Source organism: Castor canadensis, chromosome 2 (genome assembly GCF_047511655.1).
Source record: "Castor canadensis chromosome 2, mCasCan1.hap1v2, whole genome shotgun sequence".
NCBI classification, from domain to species: domain Eukaryota; kingdom Metazoa; phylum Chordata; class Mammalia; order Rodentia; family Castoridae; genus Castor; species Castor canadensis.
In genome coordinates, this window is record NC_133387.1 from 1,439,206 (window position 1) to 1,456,419 (window position 17,214).

At 45.0% G+C, this 17,214-nt stretch overlaps 1 protein-coding gene across 5 annotated transcripts in view; it reads right to left on the reverse strand.

Moving 5' to 3' along the window:
- Positions 1–14,175, reverse strand: part of Dnajb6 (DnaJ heat shock protein family (Hsp40) member B6) — a 58,438-nt gene extending 44,263 nt beyond the window's left edge. For 4 of the 5 annotated variants that reach the window (XM_020179309.2, XM_074059939.1, XM_074059928.1 and 1 more), the window contains exon 1: positions 14,018–14,175. The gene's annotated coding sequence lies outside the window, so the exon portion shown is untranslated. Of the gene's footprint in view, positions 1–13,831; positions 13,942–14,017 lie in introns of those variants that run through there. The other variant, XM_074059933.1, reaches the window with a different exon arrangement.
- Between the last annotated feature and the right edge of the window lie 3,039 nt (positions 14,176–17,214).

Below are 17,214 nucleotides of genomic sequence, written 5' to 3' on the forward strand. Positions count from 1 at the left end.
TACTCCAGAAGTGATGACACCTAAGCAGGGTAAACTCACTCTTGGGTGTCTTCATTGCTTGGAAAGCGAGCAGGGCTACAGCTATTAGTTTAAGAAGGCAGAAGGCAGACCACACAGGCCACAACAGAAAGATAAATACTGATAGAAAGCAAAATAGAGTCAGATGCTGGTAGCTCACTCCTGTAATCCAAGCTACTCAGAAAGCAGAGATCAGGAGGATCCCAGTTCAAAGTCAGCCCAAGCAAAAATATTTTTTTTCTTTTTTGGGTGGGACTGGAGTTTGAACTCAAGACTTTACACTTGCAACGCTCTACTGCTTGAGAAGAATCTCCAATTCCATTTTGGTCCGGTTAATTGGAGAGGCCTGATCTTGGCCTCCCAAGTAGCTAGGGTTACAAGCATGAGTCACCAGTAGGTGGGCAGTCTGGTCTTAAAACTCTTGATCCTCAGCCTCTATCTCATCAGTGCTGGGGGGGAAAAAATTTTTTTTTTAATCCAGCCAGTTACAAGATAAGGTTCCCTTCCCAGGTAGTCACAATGACACAGCACATTAGGATTCAAAGCACACCAATCAGAACAGTCACCAACCTCAGCCTCTAACAAAAGAGGCAAGCAGTCAATTACCACACAACCAAGAGACAGCGATCTCCTACAGTCCAGGAGCCAAAAACCTGACCATGAGCCACAACACAACCAAAGCAGCCAAGCAGCAAAAGGAAAGCTAGCATCCTTTCAGCTCTACTTCAAAAGACTAAGCAACAATGAAAGAATGTCACTCCAAATGATCTGAGGGGGAATTTTAGAAGCAATAGCAACTGCAGTACCCAGCAAAGGTTAACACTAAGTAACCCTGCTAATGCACTCTAACAGAACAAGGGTAGAACCTCGGGGCCATCTTCTAACTCCAAACATTTGATCATCACCTGCGCCATACAGAGCAAGAGACCAGCCAGCAGGTCTGTCAGATAAAACCATGTAGCACCTGTGCTACCAATTCAAAGCACATGCTCTCTTCTTACATGTCCAGTTTGTCTTGTAGTTGCACTGACGTGCATGTCTGTGCGAGTGAGGTGGTGGTCAGGCAGTGAGCACAGAGGCAGGAAAAGGACCAGCAGCCATCCCCTGCAGGACTTCTGTCTGCAGGACTCTCTAAAGCAGTGGATGTACAGCATCCACTCAACAGTGCTGGGCATTTGGCAACACTGGATGCTAGCCATCTTTCTTACTAAATGAAGATTACCCATGAGGAAAACTTAAATGTAGTGAATGACAGGAAGCATCTGGAGGCAAAGCCTCACACTGTGCCACTCGTGGGCAAGTAAACTTCTCACCACCTTATGCCTACACTGCTCTGGTCCCACCTCACCAACCTGAAACTAATTTTGATTTAAGGTCAATAATAACAATAACAACTGTTTCTCTTCTGCCTTGCCTTGATGAGCCCCTCCCCCTGCACACACGGCTTGGGGGCTTGGGGTGCAGTTCGTGATAGAGCACTGGCTAGCAAAAGTGAGGTCCTGGGTTCCCTCCCCAAGACAGCAAAAATATTTAAGTATTAAATTTAATGAAATGATTAAAATTATTTCAATAAATGAAACTTGAGAAAGTCCAAACAGAAAAAAATATAGTCATATCATATGGACATAGGAACCAAATTGATGGAGTATCCCCTGAACTAAAAGAAAATCTGAGCTTAAGGAAAGAGAAATATACATTAAAAAACTGTGGGTTGGCCGTATAAAAAGTTTAAGACCCTATCCCAAAAATACCCAACACAAAAAAAAAGGCTTGAAATAGCTCAAGTGCTAGAGTACCTACCTAGCAAATGTAGCAAGCTTGAGTCCCTGAGTCCACCCTGGGTTCTATCCCCAGCACCATAAAGACCAAAGAGTTCATGTCACTATTATAAAACCAGTAACCAGTAAAAACCAAGGATTTACTATCCTGCCCTTTCCTTACAAATGATCTGTACCAAACGGGATAAACCTGCAATCCTTTCTGCAGAATTCCAGCTAACACATGTACAAGAAATTCCACAACTAGGAAATTACACTTTTGTGACTGGGATGGTAGCATCTGCTTCACTTCCCTTCTGCCCAATCTACTAGACCAGCTCTGGGGTGAGCCAGCCCTCCAGGAGCCTGTGATTAAGTGTTAAAAGCAACTGCCTGAAAGGACCAATACCCTGCAGCAGACACAGAGAAGGGGATAAACTCACAAAATGGGAGCATGAACAATGTCAGAGACCACAAGTGCCATACCTGAGACATGCCAGAGCTCCCAGTAGATTGAAAACATCAGCTTAAGTAATTAGTATTGGAAAGCCTACTTTACTTCACCCACCCAGGAAGTGAAGTAAGCTCCATTTCCTGTGGAGAGAGGGCCTTGAGTTCCATCTGGATCATCCCAAGAAGGACTGGGGCATGGCTCAACTGGTAGGGAGCAAGTGTGAGGTCCTGGGTTCAGTCCCAGGTACAAGGAGGAGGTTATGGAGAAACACGGGTGTTCAAAGAGCTGACTAAGCATCTTTAGTTCAATAAAACTGTGATCTGCAGGGATGACATGCCCTCAGTAGGGACCAAGCACATGGGAACAACCTCATTCCCCATTCTTCTGAACAAACACTTGAAAGGTTTACTTTCAAGCAACCCACCATAAAAAAACATTTCATTATGAAGTAAAGCGTTTTGCCATACTGACCTGCTTGATTTGCATTGTCTTTTACATAACAGCAGTTTGGTAGTGGAGTAAAAATCATGATAAAAATCATGATTTGGGAATCTGTCAGGCTCACTAAATTCAAAGATCCAGAACAAAAAGCATGGAGATAATCTTCAAAGACAGGAAGGACCTAGGGTTAGGTATCTGGCTACTACCAGGAATATGCTATTCAGAATCTCAGCGAAAAGGCTGTCTGCTGGCTGAAGGCGTGGCTCCAGTGGTAGTGTGCCTGCCAGCAAGCAGGCAGAAAACCCCAGCACCAAAAAGAAAAAGGTTGTAAGTAACTACAATACCCACAAATTATTCCAACCCTCACTATCTTAAAAGGCAGGCCCTAAATCTCTGATAACTAAGAGTACACTTCCTTCTGCTGGTGAGCAAGGTCTCTGGGGAATTTTTACCCTGTGGTCCTTGTTCAGTTACACAATGCAGGTCTGTTTCTCTCACACACAGCTACCTTCAAACACTCAGGCATTTTATTTATCTTGATGAGTGAAATATTTCCAGGACTAATTATAACCTTTCGCTTCTTTGCAGTTCCTCCTAAGAACCCTCACCTATCTGGTCCCTCCATCTCAGCAAGCTCCTCCAATGCAGTTTCTTGGCCAGATTCCAACAACAGATGCTGACGGAGGGGGCACCTGACAACCCCCAGAGAGAACAAGACTCCCAAATTTCTCTTTCTGAACCTGATCACTAGTACAGTGGGAAGACCACACCAGACCCTCCTGGTTAACAATAAATCTCTAGGCTCCAGGTCTTTTTGAACTTGGAATCATTTCTTTTGGGCAGATGGATCATAAGTTTACATCTTGGTTATGCTGGCCCATTGTTCCACCAATGCAAACCTTTTGGATATGAAAACAATGCTATAATTAACTTTACTCATACAAGCTTACTATTTTTAACAAGCACTATGCTAGCCTTGGGAAATAACAACCACTACCAAAGTTAGGTGAAGACAGACATGTAAATAAACAAATTGAACAATTAAGACTAACACAGCATGAAGACTATAAAGCACAGAAAGCTTCAGAGAATGCTGACATTTACTGTGAAACTGGAAAACATGAAGACAAAAAAGTAATTCAGACACAATAATATATGCACAGAAGCCGGGTGCCATTGGCTCACACCTGTAATCAGGAAGCAGAGATCAGCCGACCCAACACAAAAAAGGGCTGGTGGAGTGGCTCAAGTTGGCAAGCATGAGGCCCTAAGTTCAAACCCAGTACTGCCAAAAAAAAAAAAAAATACATATATATATATATGTATGTATATAGAAAAAAATCATAGATGCACAAAGCTGATGTGTCTAGCAAAAAGTTCATATGAGCCAGGTGTTTATAATCCTAGTTACTCAAGAAGAAGAGATAGGAGGATAGAGGTCTGAAGCCAGCCGGGACAAATAGTTCCAAAATAACCAGAGCAGCCAGGCTGCTCAGGGGAAGGGGAGAACTAGAGGTATGGGTCAACCAGCAAAATGCCTGCCTTTGTGAACCCCTGAGTTCAAACCCAGTCCCAACAACAACAAAAAAGCCACAATAAGGTTCAAATCAAGAATTTTAGAGCATGCTAAGAAACTAAATCAAGACCTTTCACCATAAGCAAAAGCACCACTGTTAAGCAGAGGTGTGAAGTAAACAAGCATATATTTGAAAAGATAACTTACAGAGTAGGAGAACTCTTAAAGGAAGGAAGAGGGATATAACTGAATGGCAGGGAGATCATGACTAGCACATTCCAGATAACATCCAAGTCTGAATCAAAGAAATGGCAGTAAGAGAAGAGGAATGAGGAGCTACTTGGGGCCACTTCTTAAGGCACAAATAAGATTCCATGTGTATCCACAAGTGGTGTGATGAAAAAAAAGCCAGAAATTTTCTTCCATTTCGTTCTACTTAAAATAGAATTAAAAAAATAAAACTCTTTGTAATTCACGTGGCGCGTTTTTCAAGAGACCCACAATGGAATTGTTAAGAGCTACAAGTACAGTAATATTAATTACTAATTTAATATTAAAATAAACTCAAACAGAATTATGACCTACAAAAATAGTGAACTGAGAACACCTGAAGGTCTAGGAATACAAACTATGGCCTTGGGCAAGTCCTAAGACACTGCCACATGACAGCACTATGTGTCACCACAGTCCAACCCATTCCTCACTGCTTCAGTAGTCAGGGAGGTAAGAAACAAATCTGACAAAATCCATGAAAGGTTAACTACATTCCACCTATTTATGATTAACCCCAGAGTTTAAAGGCTGTGCACACGCCAATAATTTCCCTACAAAACAAAGTATTTCTGAATGTTAACAGAGACAGAAACTGGTATCTATAATCCCAGTACTCAGAAGGCTGAGGCAGGAAGATGGAAGGGTTCAAGGCCAGGCAGGAGTACCTAAGAGCTTGAGCCCAGCCTGGGCTACATAGACTCCAGAGGTCTCCAAAGAAAAAAAAAAAGTACCTCAGGTTTGTTAATCTGCAATTTCCAACAAAATTATTAAGTCTAATCAACTAAGAAAGCTCAGTCTTTTCAGAGGAACAGATAGACTCAATCAGCCTAATCCCCATTAACCAAAAATAAGCTCTCCCAATAAATTTAATGACCTTCCACTTTGACTTTTAGAAAACAAGCCACCTGAAGATGGATGTTATCTAAACTCATCTGCATACCTCACAAGCAGAAAACATATACATGGCCCAACATGCATGCTTATGCATAAACTAAATATATGTATGTTAAAACAAAAGTGAAGAGACAGGTAGGCGCCAATGGCTCACATCTTTAATCCTAGCTACTCAGAACACAGATCAGAAGCCAGCCCTAACAGAAACCAAGCAGGCAAATAGAGAGACCCTATCTCAAAAAACAGGGCTGGCAGAGTGGCTCAAGTGGTAGAGTGCCTAGCAAGCATGAAGCCCTGAGTTCAAAAACCCACCTACCATCACCAAAAAAAAAGTAAAATTGTAAATGATGAATGCAATATTTGCATGTGCTTGCTAATCACTGCTTCATTTTATAATTTACTATCTCAAGGTACATTCTAGCGGGATGTTCACTACTAACAGGAGGATTCTGCACAGCATTCTTCAAGACTGACAGTCCAATGATGAAGTCAGCATGTTGGAATTAAGATTTCATACTGAACTATGCAGTGGCGGCTTACCCCTGTAATCCTAGCTAATAACTAAAGCAAAATGGACTATAGGTGTGACTCAAGCAGTACAGTGCCTGTTTTGCAAGCAGGAAGCCCTGAGTTCAAAACCCAGTCCTACCAAAAAAATTATTCCATACTGAAAATGGCAAACTCAATGGAAGCATCTTATTTCTCCTGGAACACCCCTAAGAAACTTGCGTTAAAAATACAAGAACTTCTGGGCTGGAGTATGGCTCAAGCTGTAGAATACCTGCCTAAGTTCAAGGCCCAATACTGCCGAAAATAGGAAAAAGCCAAAAAAAAAAGAATTAGGTGCAGTGACACACATTTATAGTCCTAGCACTTGGAGGATCACTTGAGCCCAGTTTAGAGATCCCCCTTTTCCCCCCACCACCTTAGGCAACATAGGACATAGTGAGGATAGAGATGACCAGCAATTATTTTGGTGCTAAGTATCCTACTGCTAGGCCTGCATCACCAATTCACAGTGCAGAACCGCGTAAACAGGCCAGGCCACAGGCCACGCCACTTTCTCCTCTCAAAAAAAGTCAATGTCCCATGGGAAGGAGGACACTGCACTGGACAGGAAGGACTCTAAAATTTTAACTGTCTATTAAAAAGAAATCAGTTAAACAATTCCCCTTGGATAAAACAAAGAAACCTTGCAATAGCTTTAAGTGAGGCGGGGAGGAAGTTGAGGGGAAGAGACTCTGGGGAATGCAACTATATTATCATATACAATTTAAGTCTAATTGGAATTGTCACTATGAATCCCCCTGTATAATGACTATATCTTAATAAAATTTATAAAAAATCTTTTAGAAATTCCCTTTGGGACTTATCATCTCTACAGAATCATAAGTTATTCTGCGAGGTAGGGATGTGGCTCAGTGGTAGAGCCTGGCATGTGCAAGGCCCTGGATCACATTCCCAGCACTACCAAAAAAAAAAAAAAGGGGGGTTGGGGGGTGGGGGGGAGGGAAGAGGAAGGGGAGGAAGAAATCAATCAAAAGGCAGGGCCTGGGCTGGTGGAGTCCTCAAGTGGTGGCACCTACCTAGCAAGAGCAAAGCCCTGAGTTCAAAACCCCAGAACCACCAGCCCCAAAAAAGGGGTCCTCCTAGAGAGCCAGGGAATGGCTTTGAGAAAATGCTCCATCCAATGCCAATCCTAGAGACCAGAGGCCATTATTACACAAGGCCCCTTTTCTCCCAGCCTGAAGCAAGAAAGCAGATCAGCAGTCTGTGTACTGTGTGACTGTTTAGTGCACTCCTGCTTTCCAGACTGTTCCAACCTCACTGCCTACATGCCCTCCCAGCTCCTTTCCCAATACATCGGAGGACACTACTACCAACAAGCTCAGAGCTGATCTCCTTTCTAAAGTCTGCGTGGTGGCAGGCCAGTGAACAACTGTACACCGGTCTTTTGCTAGCTCAAACCATACTGCAGCCAGGCGCTGTACCTATGGAGGAGGCAGAGATCAGTGGGATCACTGTTCAAAGCCAACTCAAGGCAAATCGTTTTAGAGACCCTATCTCGAAAAAAAAAAAAAATCACAAAAAAGTGCTGGTAGGGTGGCTCAAGGTGCAGACCCTGAGTTCAAGCCCTAGAACTTCAAAAAAATAAAAATAAAAATAGGCTGACGTCACGAGCCAAGATCGCAGCGGTGGTTTCCACCTACGACCCTTGGCGGAGCCTGCCTCCAGGCCTGCCAAGGGGCCCAGACAACTGCAGCCACAGCTCCTCGCATCAAGAAATTTGCCATTTACCGATGGGACCCAGACAAGCCTGGAGATAAACCTCATATGCAGACTTATGAAGTTAATCTGAATAAATCAGAAGACTGATATAGGCCTCAGACTAAAATTAAGGTGTCAGGGCTAGGCGCCAGTGGCTCGCACCTGTCATCCTAGCTACTTTGAAGGCTGAGATCAGGAGGACTGAGATTAGAGGCCAGTCCAGGCAAATAATTCACAAGACCCATCTCCAAAATAAATGTTTTTAAAAAGTAAAAAAAATAAAATAAAATAAAAATAAAAATAATTGCAACATATCCTAACACATTCACAAGTTATGGCTATAACAGCTCATTATTAAGCTCTTCCTGTGTCTTCGCTAGTCTGAGAATCATCTTATCTCAACAAGAACAGCGCTACAAAGGTAGACAGGATCAATTCCTGTTGCTATTTTTCGGCTGGGAAACCTCAGACATGCAGGTGAGTACCATCTGAGTTGCATGCTGCAGCAGTAGGTGACAGAGTCCTCATTAGACCCAGGTGCTCCAGAGCTGCCCTCCCCACCACTTCAGGGACCCCATTATAGAACATATGATACATAAAAGATATTGAGCTGGAGGAGTAGCCCTACCATGTGTGAGGCCTTAGGTTCAATCCAAAACACTACCTACCAAGTGCCACAGAGGTGGAACTAGTTTGCATTCCAACATAGTTTTACCATTTGGGGGCTTTTCCAGAGCTCAGAAACAATTACTTCCCTGCTTGATATTTTTCTGTCCTAGCAAGTGAAGCCTATTTCTAACACTGTTTTGCTCTTAGTTAAGCACCTTTTCATGCTCAAGGACCATCTACAGTTCTGTTTCCCATCAACTTTGTCTATATCCTTTGCCCATTTTGCCACCTGTTGAGCATTTTTTTGACCAAATCATGTAAAGACTTTACTCAGATCACTAAAGACTAATTCTTGATTAGATCTTTCATTATTAACTTTTTCATTACAGGGATGCCCACCAGCTGCCTGACACTAAGATCTGGAAGAAAATAATTAAGTTAATGGTGCTACTGAGATATGATTGTATGCAGCTAAAACTCTGAACTAGGTCTAGAAAAGGAGAGACCAAGCAGTAACAGCAGTCTACAGAGCAGACCGTTGCTGGAATACACGTGAAAAAATGAAGAAATTCCAAATGAGGACTGTGTGGCCCAATTCTAAAAGATGCTATTACAGTATGTGGTATGCTGCCAATCTGAATTTCAACAAGCACACAGATTGATATAATACAATGTGAACCCAAAGTTGCTGTCCACTTGAGATGAATTTAAGAGTAGAAAAATACTAAAATGTTATTACATACCCAATACATGCTAGGTAATGTAATAGGAAAAATTGGAGAAGCTGGCTTTCAATGCTCTGTACCCCTGATGTTTACATCATGAGCCAAACAACCATGAGTAACAAAACCCAAGCCCATCAACTCCCACTTTATTAAAGTTATATTTAGTCTTGCCAATCCAAGAAAAACACCTTGCATCTAAAGGAGAAACTCTGCTGCCAGAAACTTGTCTTTCCAATTCAACTAGCCACTGGAGTGTGAAACCTTGACTTTTCCCATCCTTCAGAGCTCTGTCCTGCTCATCCAACACTCCAGTCAAGTCTGAATAATACAAAAACCAAGCTAATATGGATTAGGACTAATACAACACAGCCATTAGACAAGATGCTATCTCAGAGAGAAGGCTGATGGTTCAAATACCCATTTGCCTACTATCCCCCCAAAAAGTTCTGATTATCAAAGCTAAATTAACTGTCACATCTTCTGCAATTACTCTACAGGTGAAAAACCACTACTAATTACATTTATAAGTTTTAATTTTTTTGGCAGCACCAGGGTTTGAACTCAGGGCCTCACACTCACTAGGCACTCTACCACTTGAACCACTCCACCAGCCCTATTACATTGTTTGTTTTTTTGTTTGTTTGAGATAGGGTCTCATGAACTCCAATCCTCCCAATCTCTGCCTCTTGAGAGCTTGTTTGGAGGTTCTAGCAGGGAAGCGCAGCTACTCGTATACCCTTGACCGAAGAACGGTCCTCCTCTATCGGGGATGGTCGGTCCTCTTCGACCGATCGTGCAGCTTCGGGAGGGACGCACATGGAGCAGTGAGGGAGGAAGGGGACACCCGCCTAGTCAGCCAGATCAGCCGAATCAACCCTGGCGATCAATGGGGTGACAGATGTCGCAGCCAGATCGCCCTCACATCCTCTCTGCCTCTTGAGTAGCTAGGATTACAGGAGTGTGCCACCAGAGACTGGTTACATTTATGTTTTATTAATAGAACATTCTGAAGGTAGAATTCCAGGTAAAACAGTAATTTTTAAGAGTGCTGGGGGATGGAACCCAAAACCTAGAACATGTTAGGCAAATACTCCACTACAGAGCTACATTCTAACCCAAAGTCATTTTTTGCTAATTCTTGAGATTTTCCTTTCCTTGAGATTTTTTTCCTTATAAGAAGGGGAAAGTACATAGATTTCTCAAGGTAATTGCCTTCACTAACTTCTGAGCTATCTGTACAATTCTATAAGCACAAAGGAATACCCTCAGATTCAAAACCTACTCTGGAGGTATATGCCATCTCAAGGAGGCAAGAGATTATGAAGTTACTGGTCCGCATGCCAGCTGCAATACGTATGTGCATGGGCAACAAATACAAGACATGCTCCAAACATTGTAGGCACATATGAATTAAAAAAAAAAAAAACAAGACATGCTCCTTGGACGCAGTGGCTCACACATGTAATCCCAGCTACTTGGGAGTGGAGACAAATCAGGACAGAAATACAACACCACATTTAAAAAATAAACTAGAACAAAAAGGGTTAGATGTGGTCTAAGTAGTAGAACCCTTGCCTAGCAGAAGCACAAGACCTTTTGTTCAAATGAGATGGGAGTGTTTGTGGCAACAATAAATTCTTCCACTTAAATATTAAGAGTATTTAAATACAGTAATCCAACAGAGCTGGGCTTGGTGGATCATGCCTGTAATCCCAGCTACCCCAGAGGTAGAGTTGGGAGGATCTCTGCCCAAGGCCAGCCTGGTCAAAAGCTTGAGACTCTACCTGAAAAATAACTAAAACTGTTATTTGTGCTTCAAGTAACAGAACAGAAGCTGAGTTCCAACTCCAGTACCAACCCCCAAGAGTTCAACAGTCTGAAAGCCAGAAACAATAGTCACTGTTGTTCATTTAGAATGCCCAAAAGAACCTTACGAATTTTAGATAAGGCAATAATTTTAAGAGAAAACCAAGTTATGGCCAAATAAGGTATCGCCTTTGAAACAGATGAGGACTATAAATAAACTGAAACCTTCTTTGAAATGCACTGTGACCCTTAGGAATTTGAACTTAGTTTCCCCTATCTCAAAAAAAAAAAAAAAAAAAAAAAAAAAGAAATGTTCTTGAAGTCCACTTGGGTATTAACAAAGGAGTCAGGTGGGATTTTTTTCATGTCCATCCAAATTTATGGAGTTTTGACAAAACACCTTATTCCTATCAATATCTAACAAAAACCCTGAAATTTTACTGGCTGACTTACTGTACTTCATTTTTTCAAGCTTTGTTAACATTCCTATCCTACATTATCATTTGGGTCATACTGTTTTTTGAAGCAAGGTCTATGTAGCACAGACTGCCTGGAACTTTCCTACTGCCTCAGACACCCAAATGCCAGCATTACAAGCAGGTACTACCATGCTCAGCTCGTTAGCCTTGGTTTTCTCCCAAGGTTAATTTCCCCTTATTCTTCTACAAGAGCTATAGCACTTGTTCAATCTTGCCTTGATTCCATCCTACTCACTCATGAGCCTGCAGTTACCAGCCCTTCTCCACTAGATGGTGTCAGGGACGAATTTAAGCCAAACCAGATTTAACACAGAATCGTCTGTCCAAGTGAGAAAAGTAAAACAAACTTTTCTTTTTATTTAAAAATAGAAAAATCCTGTTACAGCAATCCTTTAAAGTAGAAAGGGTGATTATACTCGCTTACTCCTTATCAACAGGCAGGCGGGCGGCTCACATCTGTAATCCTAGCTATTCAGAAAGCAGAGAACACTAGGGAAGATCGAAGCAGGAAGCCAGCCCCTGGCAACTAGGAACTATCTCGAAAAAGGTCATTACAAAAAAAAGGGCTGGTGGAGTCACTCAAGGTGTAGGGACCGGGCTCAAACCACAGTACCGCAAAAAAACAAACAAACAAAAAAAGGCTTCATCAATCCTTAAACATTAACTTCTATAGGTGACCCACACAGACCACCAACAAGCAAGGTGCTATACTTAAGTACTGTCATACAGGTTATACTCCAGGTGGACAGTGACATGAAACAAGTTTTTAAATGCCCCTTTAAAACTACAAAAGAGCAAGTAAAACTATTCGACCCCAAACCTGGCTTTTGCGTTTGTTGAGTAAGAATCTGTCAAAAGCGTTAAGTAGAATGTTATAGCTGCTGGAAACTGTCCAAAATAGTTAACACAAGGGAAAATGCTCCGACCACTTAAAATAATGGGATTGAGCCAGGTGCCAGCCGCACTCAGGAAGGAGAATCACCAGACCAGGCCAGCCTGGGTTAGATACCGTCTCAAAAAAAAAAAAAACCTAGGGAAAAAACAAGGGCTTATAGAAAAAAGCTACTATATGCAACTTAGTTGTAGTAATTCCGTATTCATAATTCATTCTTCACAGTATGAAGCAATAGTCCCTTCAGAACTCCAGTCAAATCCAACAGCCAAAAATAACTCCCATTTCTAACACTTTGATATCCAGAAGAAAATAAATTTTAAAACACTGAGTTTTCAGGTTGACAGACTGGCACAAGTGGTACAGCGCCTGCCTAGCAAGGTAGACCCTGAGTTCAAACCTCAGTACCGACAAAAACAAAACCCAAAAAAACTCCATGCTAAAGTGGAGGTCTCATCTTTTTCAGAGCACAGAAACGTAAAAGACATCCCTTCTAACCACATGGAAGCTCAAAGCTCTCAGTACTGGAAACAAGAACACAGCAAATTTCCCAAGGAGAAAAAAGGATCGAGAAGATTGGGGAATGTTTTTATATTTTTTTTTTCCTACCACGATATTCAACGGTGAGTAATTCGCTTTCAGGCCTCAGGAAACCACTGATGTGATATTATCAAGAAAAAGTGAAATTATCCTCAAGAACAGGGACCAAGTTCACAGGCTCTTAGAATTTGTTTACCTTTCCTTTTTTTTTTTTTTTTTTTTTTTTTTGGCCACTTAGTCTAACTTTCTACCAAGTCAATCAATTGCCCCAAAACAGTCAAGCCATTCAGCCGGGTTTCATTCTGTCGTGGAGCGCTTCTCTAGCATGAGGAAGGCCCTGGGTTCGATCCTCAGCACTGGGGGACGGGCAGCGAAGACACCTAGCCATGAGCCCGTAGTTCAGCCCCCTCCTCCATGCTGCGGCCCGCAGCGTCGTGGAGAAAGTGTACCCCTGACCCCCAGGGGACATTCCCTTGCTCTAGTTTATCAGGACTTTGGTAACGACATTTGCACCTCTGACTCGCGCACATGCTCTCTAATAAAAGTCGCCATCTCCAAGAACCTCTTTTCAAGACAATGGACGGTTTGCAGCTTCCAACTGCCGTGTCCTCACGAGCAACGTGGACACGCGTTAGTATAAACTTCAGTTACATAAACCTCAGGTATGTGAACTGCGGCAACGGTCTTCGAGGGAAACCCAAACAGGACTTCTAAGCCTGGTCAGGCCGGCGGCTCGCAAACTTCTCAAGAGCCCCTGGAGAGTTCTAGAAACGGCTTTCGCGCTCGCCCCGCTCGCCAGGCAGCGCCGCGGTGCACGAGGTCCGGCGCCTCGCTTTAGAGGGTCCTCGCCCCGCTCTTAGAGCGCACTGCCCAGGCTCCAGGACCGGGCGTTCCCGCCACCCCACCAGCGCCCGGCAGCGCGCCCCGCGCGGGCCCGGCCCAACCGCCGCCGCTGGCCGGAGTGCGGGGGCGCCGATCCCCGCCCCGACCTGCGTCTAAACCCCGGCTCAAGCCCTGAACAGACCGAGATGCCGGCCGCGGCCCACAGTCCACAGACAAATTCCGACACAGACCCCGGCAAAGATCCCGACCCTGTCCCGCACCCCAACCCCGGACGGGCCCCAAAACCCACCCCCGACCTCTGGGTCCTGACCCGGACCTGGCCTCCTCTCTCTCTCTCTCTCTCTCCCGCATCCTCAATTCGTCCTCCCACTCCGCGTCCCCGTCGCGGCCCGGCGGCGACCCCAGTCACCCCACACGCTGCCGCCAGGGCACCGGGTCAAGTCCGCCACCTCCCGACCCCGCGGGGCCATGGACCCGACCTCCGCCCTCATTGGCACCTCACCGAGGACGCAGACGGCCGGTGGGAAGAAGGGAGGCAGGTGACCAGTCTCCTCGCGGCTCCGGCACGGCGGGGCTGGTGACGGCAGCGGCGGCGGGTCCTCGCGCTTTCCTTTCTCTCCTTTTCTCCAACAACAAACAGGAAGTGCGTCACGCGGCGGCCGCACGGCGACGTCGACTTCCGCCCGGCTCAGACGCCACGCATGCGCAGTCGCCGCAATCCGCTCTGCCCGGCGAGGTCTATCATGCCCCGCCCCCTCCTTCGCGAAGTTTCTGGACGCCGGGTCTCGCCCGGACTTTGAAGAATGCAAAGAGCTAGGGTTGAGCGCCCACGCCACGCTGCTCTGTGGAGGGACGTTGTGGAGCGGAGGGGCAGGGTCGCGGGCGCCCGGAGACTCGGACGGCGTCCTCTGCAGCGCTGCGCACGCGGTGCCCGCCGCGAGGGGAGACGCGGGGTCGCGGTCAGCGTCTGCCCGGGACCTGGCCAGCTGCGCGCTGGGCCCCCCGCCGGCCTCAGTGCATCCCGACCAGAAAACCTGCACGTGGTGACCGCGCTGCAGAGGGGGACCCGTGTCCGTGGAAGTCTAAAACGCCACGCGCTCGAGGACAGAAGGGCGCTGCCCAGGCTTCCCGGCGTCCCCGCCCTGCTGGGTCCCTCTGTCCCCTTGGTGTCTTTGTCCCTGTGACCTTACAGTGCCCTCTGAGACGCGGAAGGCCCTTGGCGCGTCCCTTTCGCAGCCTCGGGTGCCGAGGTTCCTTAGCGTGGACCCGGCGACCGGAGCCCGGGACGCGCACGAGTCTAAAGCTGGCTCGTGATGGGGAAGTGCGGGCAAGGCCGCCCGGGCCCCCGCGAGCAGCAGGTGCAGCCCATGGCGACCCTCGGGGGCCCCCCATCTCCAGCTGTGTCACAGGACACTGGCTGCAGGTCAGCCCCAGGTCAGCCCCACGCCCGCCGTCAAGGCGAGGAGTAGAGCTGGGGTTTTAGGTTGTCGCTCAGGTTGTTTTCTTGGGCGTGAATTAAATTTCTCGTTACCCCACGGCCAGCTTGTTCTGTAGCCCTGTTAAATAAAATGACCGAAGGCCACGGTTTTGGATGAAGCTTGTGCGCTGGGCCCCAACAAGACCAAGACGAACTGGAGTTACTCGTAGTAAAAAGGCGAACTAATTTGTCATCTGACTTTCCCAGAAATCGGGGATCCCCCCCACCGACCGGTTTCGGTTGGAATGGTAATGAAGTTCCTTTCACCTTAACCCTTAGACAAAAAGGTAATCTAAAGTAACCTGATGTTAACCAATCAGTTATTTTTTATTGTCTCCCTGTCTGCCCTTACAAGGAAACTCTGAAGTGACCAATGGCCTTGTGGTCTTTGTTTCTGCTCTCATCAGCTTTTCTCAGAATGTAAAACCAACGTCTTGTGCTCAGCCCCTGGAACACTTACTGTCTCATGAATGAAATTTGCCCAATTCTAGAATTGTAAATAAAGCCGGTTAAGATTGTTAAAATAGCCAGGGTGGCGGTGCACACTTGTCGGGCATATGCAACAATGCTTTGACTAAAACTTGACTTTTTTTTTTTTTTTTTTGCAGTACTGGGGATCAAACCCAAGGTTTTGCACATACAAGTGCTCTACCACTGTGCTATGGGGAAAAAAAATTTTTTTGAACTGACTCAGTTCTTTATTTCTTTAGTAGGTTAGATAATGACTGGTCAAAAGGAAGAAACAACAGTATTTGGTTTTGGTATGCCTATCACATAATAAAACCTAAGATAATCTCAGCAAAGACTAGAATTTCATTGAGATACTTGCCAGGGTGGCATGGTCACATGTAACTCTATCTGCCAGCGGTTGATGGAGTTTTATTTCCATTCTGGTATGTTGACAGTACCGTCATGTGACATTTCACATTCAAGTAAGTACCTGACAGCCATTGTGAGCTAATCTTGAAGTGCAGACACGTGAATTTTAAATAGTAAGTGGCAGGATAGTCACAAATAGCTAACTTTGTATATGTGAACATCTTTCACTGCAATGAGCTGTAAAATGAGACACATCGACCAGTGCAAAACCAGGTCCCACCCTGCAGAGTCCACAAGTGGACAGGGAGAACAGGCACAAGTACTTGAACATTAGGTGATGTGGTGATATTGAAGTGGTTCTCTGGGAAGGAACAGAGTTCCTTCTATTAAAATGGAAGCTGATGTGGGCACAGCCTGGAAGGTGGGTCCAGAGGGAGAGCACTTCCCTGTGGACCTGGGAAGGTTTCAATTCAGTGGAAATGGAGAAGCAGAAAGCCAAGGGCAAAAGTACAAGCCCTAGGCCCGTGAGCCAGTCAGCTGGGCTGGAGCAAAGCTCTTAAAGGGTGACAGAGAGAAGGGAGCCCTGATGGACAGGTACTAGGGCCTCTGGAGGTCAGGCGCTCCATGTTGCAGGAGGTGGAAGCCAAACAGTGACAGGCAGAGCTGCAGTTGTAATAATAAGCACAGGCATGGAAGATGGTCACTGCCTATGACTCCCTTTCCTCTAAATCAAGCCTGAGAGGTGATGTAAATTGTGTGTGCTTAGCTCGGTGCTGGGCCCACAGTCACACTCAGTGACAAGCTCTTCTTGTCACTGGCCTCTGAAAAACGGGAAAGGAATGCAAATGATGGGGGTGGGAGGTTGTGTCTAGCCACACACTGCCATGCCCTGCAGCAGGCCAGGGACTCAGGTGAAAGTCCTAATGATAAACTAAAAAAATTTGTCCATGATGCAGCTTGTTAACACTTACAGAAATTTGCCCTAAGTCAATAAATGCAGTAGTGAGAGAAAAAAAAAAAAAGGACAGCTTATTGATCACAAGTTTACAGATAATTAGTACCTCCCTCCTGCAAAGTACCACACAGTCTATAAAAATAACAATGTGTTGAAGACTTAGAATGCTGGAGACCCTGGTTCAACCCCCAGCACTGCAAAAATAAGAACAAATAATGTTATATTTATTGACATTAATATACCCGGTGTATATATTTATACAGATACATAGCATGATTCAGTTTTTTAAAAGTTGTGTTCATTAGCGTATACACACACACACACACATACCCAGGAAACTGGAAGAATAGTGAGTAAATCAGCAGATGCTTTAGGTAGTAAAATTCCAGATAGTTCTTTCTTCTTTCCTTGGGACTTTATATAATGTTTGAATGTTTATTTGTATTGC